This window comes from Papio anubis, chromosome 7 (genome assembly GCF_008728515.1).
Source record: "Papio anubis isolate 15944 chromosome 7, Panubis1.0, whole genome shotgun sequence".
Lineage (NCBI taxonomy): Eukaryota > Metazoa > Chordata > Mammalia > Primates > Cercopithecidae > Papio > Papio anubis.
In genome coordinates this window covers 74,609,467-74,622,895 of record NC_044982.1, presented here as the reverse complement: position 1 = coordinate 74,622,895, position 13,429 = coordinate 74,609,467, and the positions used below count along the sequence as shown (strand labels likewise).

The following is a 13,429-nucleotide window of genomic DNA, read 5'->3' as shown; positions in this document are numbered from 1 at the left end:
TTGTTTTGTTTTGTTTTTTTGAGATGGAATATTGCCCAGTTGCCCAGGCTGGAGTACAGGGATGCGATCTCGGCTCACTGCAACTTCCACCCCCCGGGTTCAAGTGATTCTCCTGCCTCAGCCTCCTGAGTAGCTGGGCTATAGGTGCCCACCACCACACCCAGCTAATTTTTTGTATTTTTAGTAGAGATGGGGTTTCACTGTGTTAGCCAGGATGGTCTCCATCTCTTACCCTCGGGATCCACCCTCCTCGGCCTCCCAAAGTGCTGGGATTACAGGCATGAGCCTTCGCACCCGGCCCCTCCAATATGTTAATTTTCTTAACTTTCCCTCACTTTGAAAAACTCCCAGTTTCTGTCTCCCCAACAGTTCTGTTCAGTAAAATCACCCATCAGGCAGAGTGAGGGCAGTGAAAACTCATGAGCTCCGGCCTCAGCTGAGACCCCATGCAGATCCTCAGTTCTTTAGTTCTCTCTCAGTAATGCCTGCTGTTGTCGTATGCCCAGCAGTTATCTCAGCCCTTCACTGCTCATGTCAAGGGCTATACCTTACGATGTCCTCTCTCACTGAGTAGATGTTCTTACCTCTTATTGGACAGAAAAAAAGGAGGTCTAATGTATACAACATCTACTTTTAGACCCCTGCAGCTATAACTTTTTTCATTTGTATTCATTCTCACTATTTTCTTCCTCCTAAGAACTCTGTCTTATCTAGGCTCCTTGCAAATGCCTTACTCTCCAGCATCTTCAACTTTTTCCTCTCCTCTGCTTTTTCTGATCATCCTGTAGGTGTGAGAGGCAGTAAAGCCCAAGACTATGCAGGTACCCTTGTATCTTGATTTTTTGGGTATGGACCTTGGCATTGCTGCTTCCTAACTTTGTGACCTTGGACAGATTACTTTGTTTAATAACTTCACTGTTGCTCACCTTCCTCTTCTGTATAATGGGGAGAACAGTGTACCTATGTCATAAGGTGGTTGTAAGGATTGTATGAATTAATGTAAAACACATGGAAGAGTGCCTGGCATGCAGTAAGTTCTCAATAATTGCACATTATTGTGAGACATTCCAATAAAAAAAACTTTCATACATGTGTCTTCTCTTAGCAACTCCCTCATCTCTCTTCCCATCACATTTGAGTTTCTTGAAAAAAATAAGCAGCCTTTGATATTTCACCTTGCTCTAGCGCTTACTTTTTCCTCTTTGTCAAATGCATTTCTCAATTCTCCCATTAAGTTACTTTTGCTTATAGCTTATAAAAACCAATTTCTGTGTGTGTGTGCACGTGTGCATATGCTTATATTGACCATTCTGGGGCATCTGACATTGAACCACTTCTTCATTCTTCAAGTCTCTCCTGTGGCCTTCCAAGATACCATTTTCTTTTCTCTCTCTTGTCTTCCTGGCCCAATCTTCCCATCTTTTTCTATGCTTCTCTGATATGGTTGTTATTCTCAGGGCTGTCATTAGCCCCGCCTTCTTTTTATTTTTTTATTTGTATAAATTTATGGGGTACAAGTGTAATTTGGTACATGCATAGATTGTGTAGTGGTGAAGTCAGGGCTTTTAGGGTATCTATCACCCAAATAATGTGCAGTGTACCCGTTAAGAAATCTCTCACCATCCACCCGCCTCCTACTTCCTCACCCTTCTGAGCCTCACTGTCTTATCACTGGACACTCCACATCCAGGTGAACCCTGCCTTCTTTTCAGGGCACCCATTGTCCTATAATCTTACCCGCATCTTCATTGTCACTTACATGAGAGGACTATCAAACTGAACTCTGAATTCCAAACTCATCTATCCCAAGGCCTACTTACAGTTTTACTTAGTTGTGTCCCAGGCTCCTTAAAATTTCTCACATCCAAACTTAAACTATTCATCTTCCCCACTGAACATACTCCCCCTTATTTATTCCATATACAAATAAATAGCACCACCATCCACCTGTTGCCAAAAGCCAGAAAATGGAGTGCCATCCTCCACAACACCTTACTCATACTACCTTGATACCTAGATGGTCTTAAAGTCTTAAATATTCTGCTGCCTTATTACTTCTAAAATCTGTTCCCACCACTCTACTTCTACTGTCTTTTAGCTAATCTCACAATATTCAATATTTCTTGCCAGGATTATTGCAATTCCCTCCTGTTAAGTCTCCCCACTTACACTCCAGCTGTGCCAATCTACACTTTACAGTTCTGCAGAGATGTCTTTTTAACATGCAAATATGCTTATATTATTTCTTTGCTTACACATTCCAATAACTCCTCTAAATAAAACTCTTAATTTGCTTAGACTGACACAAGGCTCTCATGAATGTGTCCCTGCCTGCCCTTCTGCCTCTCCCTTCTAGCATTCCCCTTTGTAAATCCTATGCACTTCTCGGAACACATCATTTTCCATCTTTTCTTTTTTTCTTTTTCTTTGAGATGAGGTCTAGCAACATTGCCCAGGCTGGTCTCAAACTCCTGGTCTCAAGTGATCTTCTCGCCTCAACCTCCTGAGTAGCTGGGACTACAGGCATGCACCACCATGCCCTGTGATTCTCTCTCTTCTTTACCTTCCTGACTTTGCCTGGAATCTTCTCCTGGTAGCCTTCCCTGACCACCTCTAGCCTGTGTTAAATATCCCTTTGATTCAGTTAGAAATTAGTTGCAGCTAACAATCTATTTAGCTAGCTTTTAACAAAAAAGGCAGGGAGTTGGGAGGATTAGGTGCTAATAAAATTATTGGAAGGGTTAGAGGAGCAGACTATAGGTTGGGTTTCCAGGAGTGACTCCCAGATTAACACTGCAGAACCGGCTCACCAAGGAATCACTGCCTCTGCCATGATCAGGAAGCCAGAAAAGAAGGAAGGTGCCACCACAATTCTTAGCTCTAGGTCCGTCTGCCTCTGCCGAGATCCATGTCAGCATAGTGTCTAGGAAGCCAGGGGCCAAACACTGGCACCACTGTCACTGAAAAATCAGAAACCTCCACAGCCATGCATGTCAGTCTAAACAATGGCAGCAGTAATAGATGGTCTCTCCCTTGTGGTAGCCACACACATGTTCCAAGTCTTTCAGTCTTTGCTTCTGTTTGGCAGAGGCTAGGTCCATGAGGGGAAATGGAGCTGCACGGAAACTATGATGTGTAGTCTTTAGTTTTCCAGTCCCAAAGAAGCAGAAAGGCATGCTAGAAGGAGGTTGGAATAAAGTACAGGGAGCCAGTACATGTATCTGCCTCCCACTTCTTTATGCTCTCATACTATCATGTACACCTTTCATAATATTACCTACCACTCCTGTTCTACTACCTGCCTCATTACTTATCCCTCTCATTTGACTAGACTGTAACCTGTTTGAAGGCAAAAACTATTCTTATTCATCTCTAAATAATATCTGGCACATATTGATTTCTCAGCAAATGCCCATTAAATGAATGAATGAACAAGAAATTTTGCCATTATCTTAGAATTCTACTTTAATCCAATAACCAGCAACTCTTACTAATTCCATCCCTGAAACAGCCTGCCCACAAGCTCGCATCATCTCACCTGTTGCAATAATCTCATTATAAACTTCTATAATTTTGTTCCATTCTGTGATATAAACTCTGTATCACCAAATGCCACTAATTTTAGGGACGTTTTCTCTGTTACCTGCTCTTTATACCATCACCCCCTCCCTAGCCCTCTACATTCTAACCAGCAGTTACTTTCACCCTCCTCTCAAGTTTTAGAGCAGTGCTTGTTACACTGTGTTGTATGGGTCCCTGGGGTCCCACGGGTGTTTCTAGGGCCTCTAAATGGAATAGAGGGAGGCTAAGCAGGTGAGGTTCTGAGCCCCATCATCCCCTTCAACCAGAGCAGCTCTGCTTCAGTCCCATTTGTGTATTGTGTTCCCATAAGATTGTGAAAAAGTTTATATTGCTATGGGGAAAAAATTTAAAAATACTTTAAAAAGCAGTGTCTAAAGGACTTTGTATGTAGATATAGCAGTCATCTTCTTGTATTAAGTTTAATTATGTATGTCTGCCACATACGGGATTTTTGAACCCCCTCTGTTGAACCTGATAGAGGTAGCCAATAAGCGTTGTTCTTTCAGATTGAAGAGCTAAGGCTTAAAGAAGACGTTATGGTAGGCATCAACTTCATGCAGAGCTCTAAGGGAGAAGCAGGCTAGACTTGTTCTATTTCCCAAGAAAAACGAAAAGTGAGACCCAAAAGGTGTGTTACAGGGATGAATGTTTTAGATCCATCTGAACAACTGTCAGTTTGACCCAAGCAGCCGTGGACTGCCTTGCAAAAGGCAGTGGAATCATTTGCCAGGAATAACATAGAAGTGATCTCTGTGGGGCTGGCTGTCCCCTCAGAAGACCCTTTGACTTTTGCACCTCCTGATCTGTTTTCATTGCAAGCAGTCCACACTGAGACTCCGGATGGCTCAGTATCTGAATTTTTTGAGACTGTAATGTCAGCAGTATCTTTTTTAACCTGGCAAATGAATTGGTTTGATGCTTTTATTTTATTGAATTGGATGTTGTACAGTGCTTCTAACTAAAGAAAGTCCCCTAAGGCTATTTTAGAAAGGCAGTCCCAGAACTGAAGTGCTGTCAGATGGGGGAGCCAAGGCTGTTGCCAAAGCAGTGTTGGCGTCTTCTGGTCACAGATTTGCTAGGGCAGCACATTTATAGGAAAATTTATAGCTTCTACTCCTTAGGAATAAATGGGAATTCACTTGACTGAGGTGATGAATTGTGGGGGCTTCTGTAATGGTCTCTGGGTGGTCAGCAGCTACTTGTCAGCAGCATTAGAACTCAAGGGTTTACTTTGCTGCCTATTTTACCTTAAGCTTTTACTGCACTTTGATTGAGTTTTCGCACTTGGAGGTTGGGTAAAAGTACATTTTATTCCCAGAACAACTAACTTTTTAGTAGAAACCAAAAGATTGCTTATTTATTTCCCTGTCTTGGGATCTTTTGTATGGTGTGTTTTCGAATGTACTGGCAGGGGAAACTAACAGTGACCCTGGAGTTGCCATGGTTCTCAGAGAATTTTGACACAATATATTTAGAAATGTTGAAAGAATTTACTCACTACTGAACCAAGTACCCATCTTTCCTGGAAATGTTTTATAAGATTGAAAAGTACCAGATGTAGCTTGATAATTCTGTTTCATTAATATTATTCTAAATAATTCCAGAAGACCTGGCTAATGTCCTCAGGGAAGAATAGTTAGCACAATTAATTGTGTTTCTATTTACCTTTCTATTTCCAGAGGTGGTTGTTTAATTAAAGGCTTGTGGCATAATATTTTTCTTTATAAGGAAAACTGTTTGATTTCATGAATCTCATATATTACACCAAGGAAACATACTCAACAAATAAACTTTGAAGAATGTATCTTCATATTAAGACAGGACATCCTCCTTTATCCTCAATTAGCCTTGGAATAGAAACCTAAACAAAAGTACGATGTATGAATTATAGATATTAGCTAACCTAGACATTCATACTAAATATATGACTTGTGTACAGTACTGTATGATTTGTAATAGTCAGAATATTTTATTCTGTAGCTTAGTCTGTCTTGTATCGCTTAGCATCTCAGACATATATGCATACATACTGTGTTTGCTGCCCCATCCTGTTACGTTACCCTGTTACTTATTTGAAACACCAGCTCTTGGAATGGGTGTTCTTTCTCATTAAACCATTGTTGTATAGCTAAAGATCCGCCGTTAAATTCTGGTAAAATCACTAGATGTCTCATTTTCTTAAATGTGATGCTTCATTAGCAAGATAGTTTAGTTATTCAGCATTTGCAACACAGTGAATAAGAAAGGAGTTTATTTAATTGTCCATGGCTTAAGCTAACAGGATTAAAAATTCAGATAGTATGTGTTATAAGCATATGGCCCCTTTTCGTGACTAATCACTTGAGATATGTAAATGGTGTCACCATAGAAGCAGCAGAAGGAAATATAAAAATATGTGATATAATTATATTTCAGAGGAGGAATAACCAATTATATTATACGGGATCAGCTCTAAAAGAATCGAGAAATGTCTTGTATGTGGCTAGGATCAAACAGTGTTTTATTTTATATGCTCAAACAAATAAGTTCCAAAACCAAAGTCCAGGATTAAAAGGACTGTCATGAGGGATACAAAATGCTTAGTACAAACGCAATCTTTGATGCAAATGTCACAGTTCTAAAAATCACTTGGTAGCACCGGGCAGCCTTTGAAATTTGGTTCGTATGTCGCGCTTGTCAGTACACTACCCGTTCTGCCACAGGCTTAAAATTGGTTCTTTCTTGGTTCATTTGGGGTGTCGGGGGAGGGAATGAAAAATGTGTTGCTCATTCATTATATGTACATGGCAACATCTGTTCCCTGCTAATGTTTCGGCTGCGGTTCTGCCATTAGAGTATGTTAAGTAACCATAGAAATGAACTTTCTGGTTGAAATTACTAAGGTAAAGGTGAAAATAGGTAGGCATGTTACTTGGGCTAACGTTCAGCTGGGATGCAACAGCTGCTGAAACACTAAACGTTTTCCTGTTGTTCAGTAAATAGTGATGATCCTGACGCCTCCAAGTGCAATCTGCCCTGGCTGCCTCAGCTCCTCCCTTGGGACCCTCTAGATTTTGCTATAATCCAGCCACTAAAGGGATAATGCCTGGTACAGCAAGGACTCCAGGACCCTGCTGGAGCATTATGTTCAATATTTTGAATAGCACCCCTGCATATTACCAAACTTTCTGGAAAGGAGACTTCCAGTAAAAGACTGGAATGTTTCTACCCCTCAATATTGAGCAGTATAGAATTATCCATTCAAGTTCCTAAAAGGAAAGGGATGCACACTGAAATTAATATAATTTGATCAGAGTCTATTTATAAGGGAACTATTTACAAGATGTTCATGGGCAGCTGGGTGTGTGGGTGGGGTAGGGGAGAACCACAGGGGTAGCACAGTAACCCAGGGCCAAGAGCAGCAAAGCTGCCCTCACCCTGGGCCCTAGTGCATGGAGGAGGGGTGGCTATCACCTAGAGAAGACTGCCTTGAGAGAAGTGACCTTAAATCAAGGACAGTCAACCTGAACCAACTCTAAAGGCAGGGATTGCGATTAGCCATGGACAATATGGAGGCCTATTTCCTTTAAGATCCCCATTGGCAGAACCCAATGGGAAGCTAAGAAGTATGATAACTCATTGACATGGTCTGTAGGTTGTGGCTCCTGGGGCAGTGCTCAGAGTGGAAAGGGTGGAGAATGGACCTGGATGGGCAAAGGGAAGACACCCAGCCCGCCGTCCATTCATTGCCCTTCTCCTGTGGAATTTTTAAAAATAGTTCATATCCCACTTGAAGTGCTCAACATTTCACAAGGATGAAATATTAAAAGATTTAACTCGTTTCTTTGGGTGTATCACATTGGACTAGGAAATGTATATCTTTTTGTTCTGTTAACTAAGTTCATTCTGCATATTATACTTAATACCACACCAAATGCATTTCTCTCAAATTGATTTTTCGCAGATTTACACAAAGTTTCGATATTAACATGCTAGAGAACAAATAGGTATGCAATTGTTCAGCAGAGATTCCTGAAAATAAAGTCACAAAAACTGACAGATGTAGTTACTCCTGAGGTAGGCAGTGAAATAATTTATTCTCCATAAGATTGAGTCGTTGTGATGTCTGCAAGTGTGAAAATACATCTCTGTGGGTAAAAACATACTATTTGTCTTGGAGAGCTTACAGTTATTTCTGACCATACTAACTCATGTTTCTTCCCCATACAAGAACAGATGCTTACTGTTGCATATTGAAAGACCAAGAGATAGATAGATGATAGGCCAAAGAGAAACTGTGCTTCTTTTTTGCCTTTGTTCCTTTCTAGCCCCACCTTCAAAATGTTGAGCATCCAGCAGCCTTGGTCAGAGTAGTAGATTTGTGCTGCCTGCTATTTGCCTCCAGGTTCCAATTATCTATTGCCACGTACACTCCTTTGGCACTTTCAGACTTTGAGGAAGCAACAAGGTAGTGGAGCACATATGTGGCTAGCCAGCAGCAGGAGAAATGACTTTCAAGATGTGGGACAGAAAAAATCCTGTTGCCCCAATGACATAGTTAATTTGGGAATATTGCCACTCCCTTAATCCATGAGGGACCCTTGACCACACTGGGGTGTTTGGACCAGTTACTCCCAGGGGTAAATTTTTTTTTTTTTTTTTTGAGACCGAGTCTCGCTCTGTCACCCAGGCTGAAGTGCAGTGGCACGATCTCAGCTCACTGCAACCTCTGCCTCCTGGGTTCAGGTAATTCTCCTGCCTCAGCCTTCCAAGTAGCTGGGACTACAGGGGTGCACCACCACACCCGGCTAATTTTTGTGTTTTTAGTAAAGATGGGGTTTCACCATGTTGGCCAAACTGGCCTTGAACTACTGATCCCATGATCCTCCTGCCTCAACCTCCCAAAGTGCTGGGATTACAGGCATGATCCACTACCCCTGGCCTCCCAGGAGTACCATTCTTATCACCATTTCTGGTGACAGAGGAGAGCTGAGTTATAGATTCCAGTTAGGCAAATCACGTAACTTCTTGCAAGATGGCTATCATATTTGACTTAAGAAGAGTTTTGTGAGGACTGCTCAGCACTCTTGTGGCCTGCCCTGGCCAGAGGGACACTTTCCTTTTAGTCGAGATCCTGGAATGCCATTTCTACTCCTTTGTCAACTACAGCTTTTGCACTCAGGGTGTTGTCAGCTCTCCTTGTACTGCACTAAGGAGATTATAATGTCCTCACCTCCTAGGATAAAACCTAGTGCAAATATATACAACTTTGGATTTGGAGAAGTTGTATTTTTTTCCTCTTCCAGTGGAAGAGGAAAAGAAATGAGTTTTAAAATTTTCTGAACATTGAGTTGTTGTTTAACTCTATGCTTCAGTTAGGTAGCAAGAAACTTGGATAATGAAAAAGTTACAGATAATTCTAAGTCACCAAACATTAGTTAAGAGCCTACCGACTGCCCAGCACTATACCAGGTACTAAAACATGGTAGAATGTGATGTCTACGTTGGCCTCAAGAGGCCTGTGGTCTGATAGGACAGCACATTTAGACTTAGGAGCACCAGGAGTACAGACTAGGGAGTGTGTAGCTGTTAGAAGGAGAGTGAAAACAGGGAAGACACCACTTTTTAGAAGAGGTGATACCTGAGCTGGACTTTGACAGATAAATTCTTAGCAGAGGAAACAACCTAGGCAAAGGTATGGAGTATGGAGTATGAAAAAGAGCATGGTCGGTTTGGAGAAGGCATGGTTGAGACAGATGGGTCTGGAGAAGAGCAGAGATTGTCATGGAGAGCCTGGTGCTAGGAGTTTGGACTTTATCCATTATGGAATGGGGAGGTCATTATGAGGTCTTAAACCAGTCAGGGACATGATCAGTTGGACATGAACCATCAGCCTTGTGTGCAGGAGATTAACTGAATATTCCTATTCCAAACATTTGTATTGTACCTTAGCATACACTAAATAGCTTTCCAATGTGCTTTAATTTAAATAACAGTGAAATTAATTGTATGTCAGTCAACAGACAGAAACCACATCAATTAACAGAGAATTCAGTATAAAGAATTGTTAACTAGGTGTGGAAGAACTGAAAAGACTAAGAGTACATTACAGTATTCATGTTGGTAGTAACTGAAGGACAGCCTAGGACTAGAGGGACATGGGAAGAGGTCAGAATTATTAAAACTTAAAAAGCTTTTGGGGATGGGGAGGATGGTGGTGGGGGGTTGTACACTATGAAGTTTGTGAGTATTAGAGAAACTGCAAACTAGAATCAACTGTTGCTACCAAATGAACTGCCTCTGCCAGGGTGAAGAAGTAGACTGCAGAGGCACTGACAAGTGGGAAGCAAACAGAAAGGAAACAGAAAAAGGCAGGTTCCTTCTTCCTTTTCCAGCCTTGCTGTCTCTGTCTAGCACTCCTTGATAGAGCCTACTCTGGAGCCAGCAGGCCAGAGAGTCCCAGCCTAGAGCACAAGTCAGAGCATAGAAGTTTAGAGCTGAGAGATTATGGTTTTGTAACTAACACAATTGCCATTCCCAGAGTGGATATCAGTGGATTACAAAAAACAGGACAGGCATCCTAGGAACTAAAGATTAACATGGCATTCCAGGATCTCGGCTAAAAGGAAAGTGTCCCTCGGCTAAAAGGAAAGTGTTTCATTGTTAATCCCTTAAACATTAACAGGTAATCAATCACATTTTAGACTTATTTTCATCATTATCTATGGATGCTACAGCTGTCTTTGTGACCTCTAATTCTCATTTTCTTTAATGTGTGAAGACTTACTGCATAGGACTTATTCACATCCCACCCCTCAAGACTGTTGGCTTATAGACCATGGAACTTCAGGTGTAAGACACGAATGGACCTAGCACTTCAAAAGGTAAGCAGTGTCATCTTCGGCCTGCAACATCACGCCTCTCTTCTCAGTCATCTTGGATTATCTGAGGCATATATGTCATTGATAGAAAAATATTTACCTCCTTTAGTTCTTCTACTCCATTAATGTCCCTGCAAGTACTTTGCTTAGAGCCTTGCTTTTTGTAGGCCTTTGTACTTGCTGGTAGAATTAAACCCAGGCGTCTTGGAGTCATGTGGATTAAGCATTTGGTTATGTGCTGCTTGTTTTTCTCTAGTTGATTTATATACCTGAGTCTTGTCATACCCACCAGGTGGCAGTCTTCTTGACGGCAGATCTGTATGGTGGGAAAGCACGGATTTAGAGTCAACCGCACAAAGTTCAAATCCCAGTTCTGACACTTACTAAACTAGTGAGTATCACTTAACTAAAGTTAGCAAGTGACGTAATCTGTCTTAGTCCCTCATCTGCAAAATGGTGGACAGTATCTATTTTTATTAGGTTGTGGTATTTAATTGGTATTAAATGACAAGCTTACCTTTTCCTTTCTTTATTTTCTATCTCTGTAACATATCTTTTTATACCAGGAATGCAGTAATATTGGCGACCTAACTAACCAAATAGAGTAGTTGTGGAATCCTTTTAGGAGAGAAGCTGAAATATCTTTATACAATGTCCCTTCTCCCCAAGCACCTAGAACATTGGGTACACCAATACCATTTTAAAATATATATATAATGACTGGAACTATTTCTAAAGAGGAAGGTCATCTTCAGTGTATGTAGACATGAGCTGCCGGATATTCTGTCAGAACAATAGCTATTCATTGTGTTAGTTTCAAAGCTGGCACTGACAAGCTAGTATTTCAGTGTTACTCCCACACAAACAAATCTCGAGCAAAATTTCCATGACCCAATAGATTGATGTAAACAACTCGCTGCAAGAACTTTTTACATGTAAAAACCCATGTCATCCATTCAAACGTTCAGTGCTTTCAGGGAGTTTTGTAAGTGCAGCCTAAGAATTAATGATTTTTTAAAAAAACAAAAACAAAAAACAAATGCTCATCAACCCCTACCCTCAGGATTGTGTTTTGTTGCAGAGTATATGTGGTAAATAGCTCAGTTCCTTCCACCATAACTGTAGATGGGAGATAGAGCCATCAGATAACATAGTCTGATGGGAAAGTCCTTTAAAGGCACTGAAACATTAACAGGCTGGCCGAGGTGTGCAGGCTGCCAGAGGTCCTGACTCCTGGGCCAAAGAATAATGACAGGCTTTCTATTTTTAAATAGTAGTTAGCATTTGATAGCACTTAATATTTGCAGTGACCTTTACAGCTATTGTTATTAGTTATTCCTCCCAGCAGTTCTTTGAACAAAGTGACACAACTATTTTTACTCAACTCCCCTAACTCCTTCTCCTTCCACTGCACTCACAGGATCAGTGGGGTTCTCAGCACGTCGTGATGACATTTGCTTAGATGTAAGCTCCGTTTCCTCATGAGCAGTGATCTCAGGGATAAAGAATCTTTTCAAGTCAAAACAATGTTAAATACGGTGTGTTTTAATATATCCCATGTGAGTCAGATCATGTCACTTCTCTGCTTAAAACCCTGCAGTGCTTCCCCATCTCACTCAGTGTAAAGCCAGGGTCTTTAAAGTGGCCTGGAAGACTTGTATAATCAACCCCTCCTTCACTGCTTGCACTGACCTCCCACTCCTCACCCCCTCCCCAACCCTGCCCTAGTCACATGGGCCTCCCTGTAGCAACTCCAGCCGCACAGGCTCTTGTCTTAGACCTTTGCACTGGATGTTTCTTCTGCCTGAAATGTTCTTCTTTCACATGTGGCTGCCTCTGACGCCTTCACCTTTTGCTTAGATGTCACCTTTTCAATGAGGTCTCCCCTGCCAACCTAATTTAAAACTGCAGCTGTGATCAAGTACTCATTGCCTCCTAATGTACTGTATTATTTACTCAGTTACTATGTTTACTGTTTACTTTCTCTCCCCCACAAGACTGTAAAATCCACAAAAGCAGAGATCTTTGTCCATTTAGTTCACTGCTATATACCAAGCACCTAGAACAATACATGTAGAAGGCATGTAATAAATATTTGTTGGATGAACAAATGCTATTTCTCTAAAGGTTGTTGTAATAGGTTTGACCTGTAGACTTAGAATGCATCTCAATATGTGGTTTATCTTTATATTCCTTAGCAGTAGTTCCTAAGCTTGTTTTCCAACCATAGCAAACAGTTCATTTTGATAGTAATTCTGTAGGGCTAAATGAAGCACACAAATTCTTAAGGTTGGAAGGAAGTGCTGCAACGAAAAAATAGATTTTATAGGTGTTGTAGTCCAACCACCCATCTATTCTAATCCCATCAACTGCATCCCCATGGGGCATTGCATCTCTCCATCTTTACAGAAAGGGAGAAGAGGACAGAGGTAAAAGAATAGGTTCTGTGTTCAGGAGACCCTATCATGTAATTCTTGTCCCACCCATGTCTACTGTGTGACCTTGAACAAGATACTTTAGCCTCTTTCTGCCTCAGTTTCCTTATCTGTAAAATGGTGATAAAAACAACTCATAGCTGTTTTTTTCCCTAACATTTTTTTAAAATTGTGGTAAAATACATATGAAATGTACCATCTTACTCAATTTTAAGTGAACAGTCTAGTAATATTAAATATATTCATAATGTTCTGCAATCATTACCACCATCCATCTCCATAACTCTTTTCATCTTGCAACATGGAAACTCTATACCTCTTAAACAATAACTCCCATTTCCACCTCCTCCCAGCCACTGGGAATCACCATTCTACTTTCTGTCTTTATGATTTTTTATACTCTAAGTGCCTTATATACGTGGAAAATATAGTCTTTTTGTGACTGGCTCATTTCACTTAGCATAATGTCTTCCAAGTTTATCCATTTTGTAGCATATGTCAGAATTTCCCTCCTTTTTGAGGTTGAATAGTATTCTTTTGTGTGTGTATATA

The 13,429-nt window shown here is 41.0% G+C and overlaps 1 protein-coding gene across 3 annotated transcripts in view; it reads left to right on the top strand.

Annotated features, from left to right (window-relative positions):
* The window catches only part of NUBPL (nucleotide binding protein like), a 445,280-nt gene that overhangs the window by 325,036 nt on the left and 106,815 nt on the right, over nucleotides 1-13,429 (top strand). For 2 of the 3 annotated variants that reach the window (XR_004184955.1, XR_004184956.1), the window contains exons 11-12: nucleotides 10,343-10,445; nucleotides 10,735-10,833. The gene's annotated coding sequence lies outside the window, so the exon portion shown is untranslated. Of the gene's footprint in view, nucleotides 1-10,342; nucleotides 10,834-13,429 lie in introns of all 3 variants that reach the window. The other variant, XR_004184957.1, reaches the window with a different exon arrangement.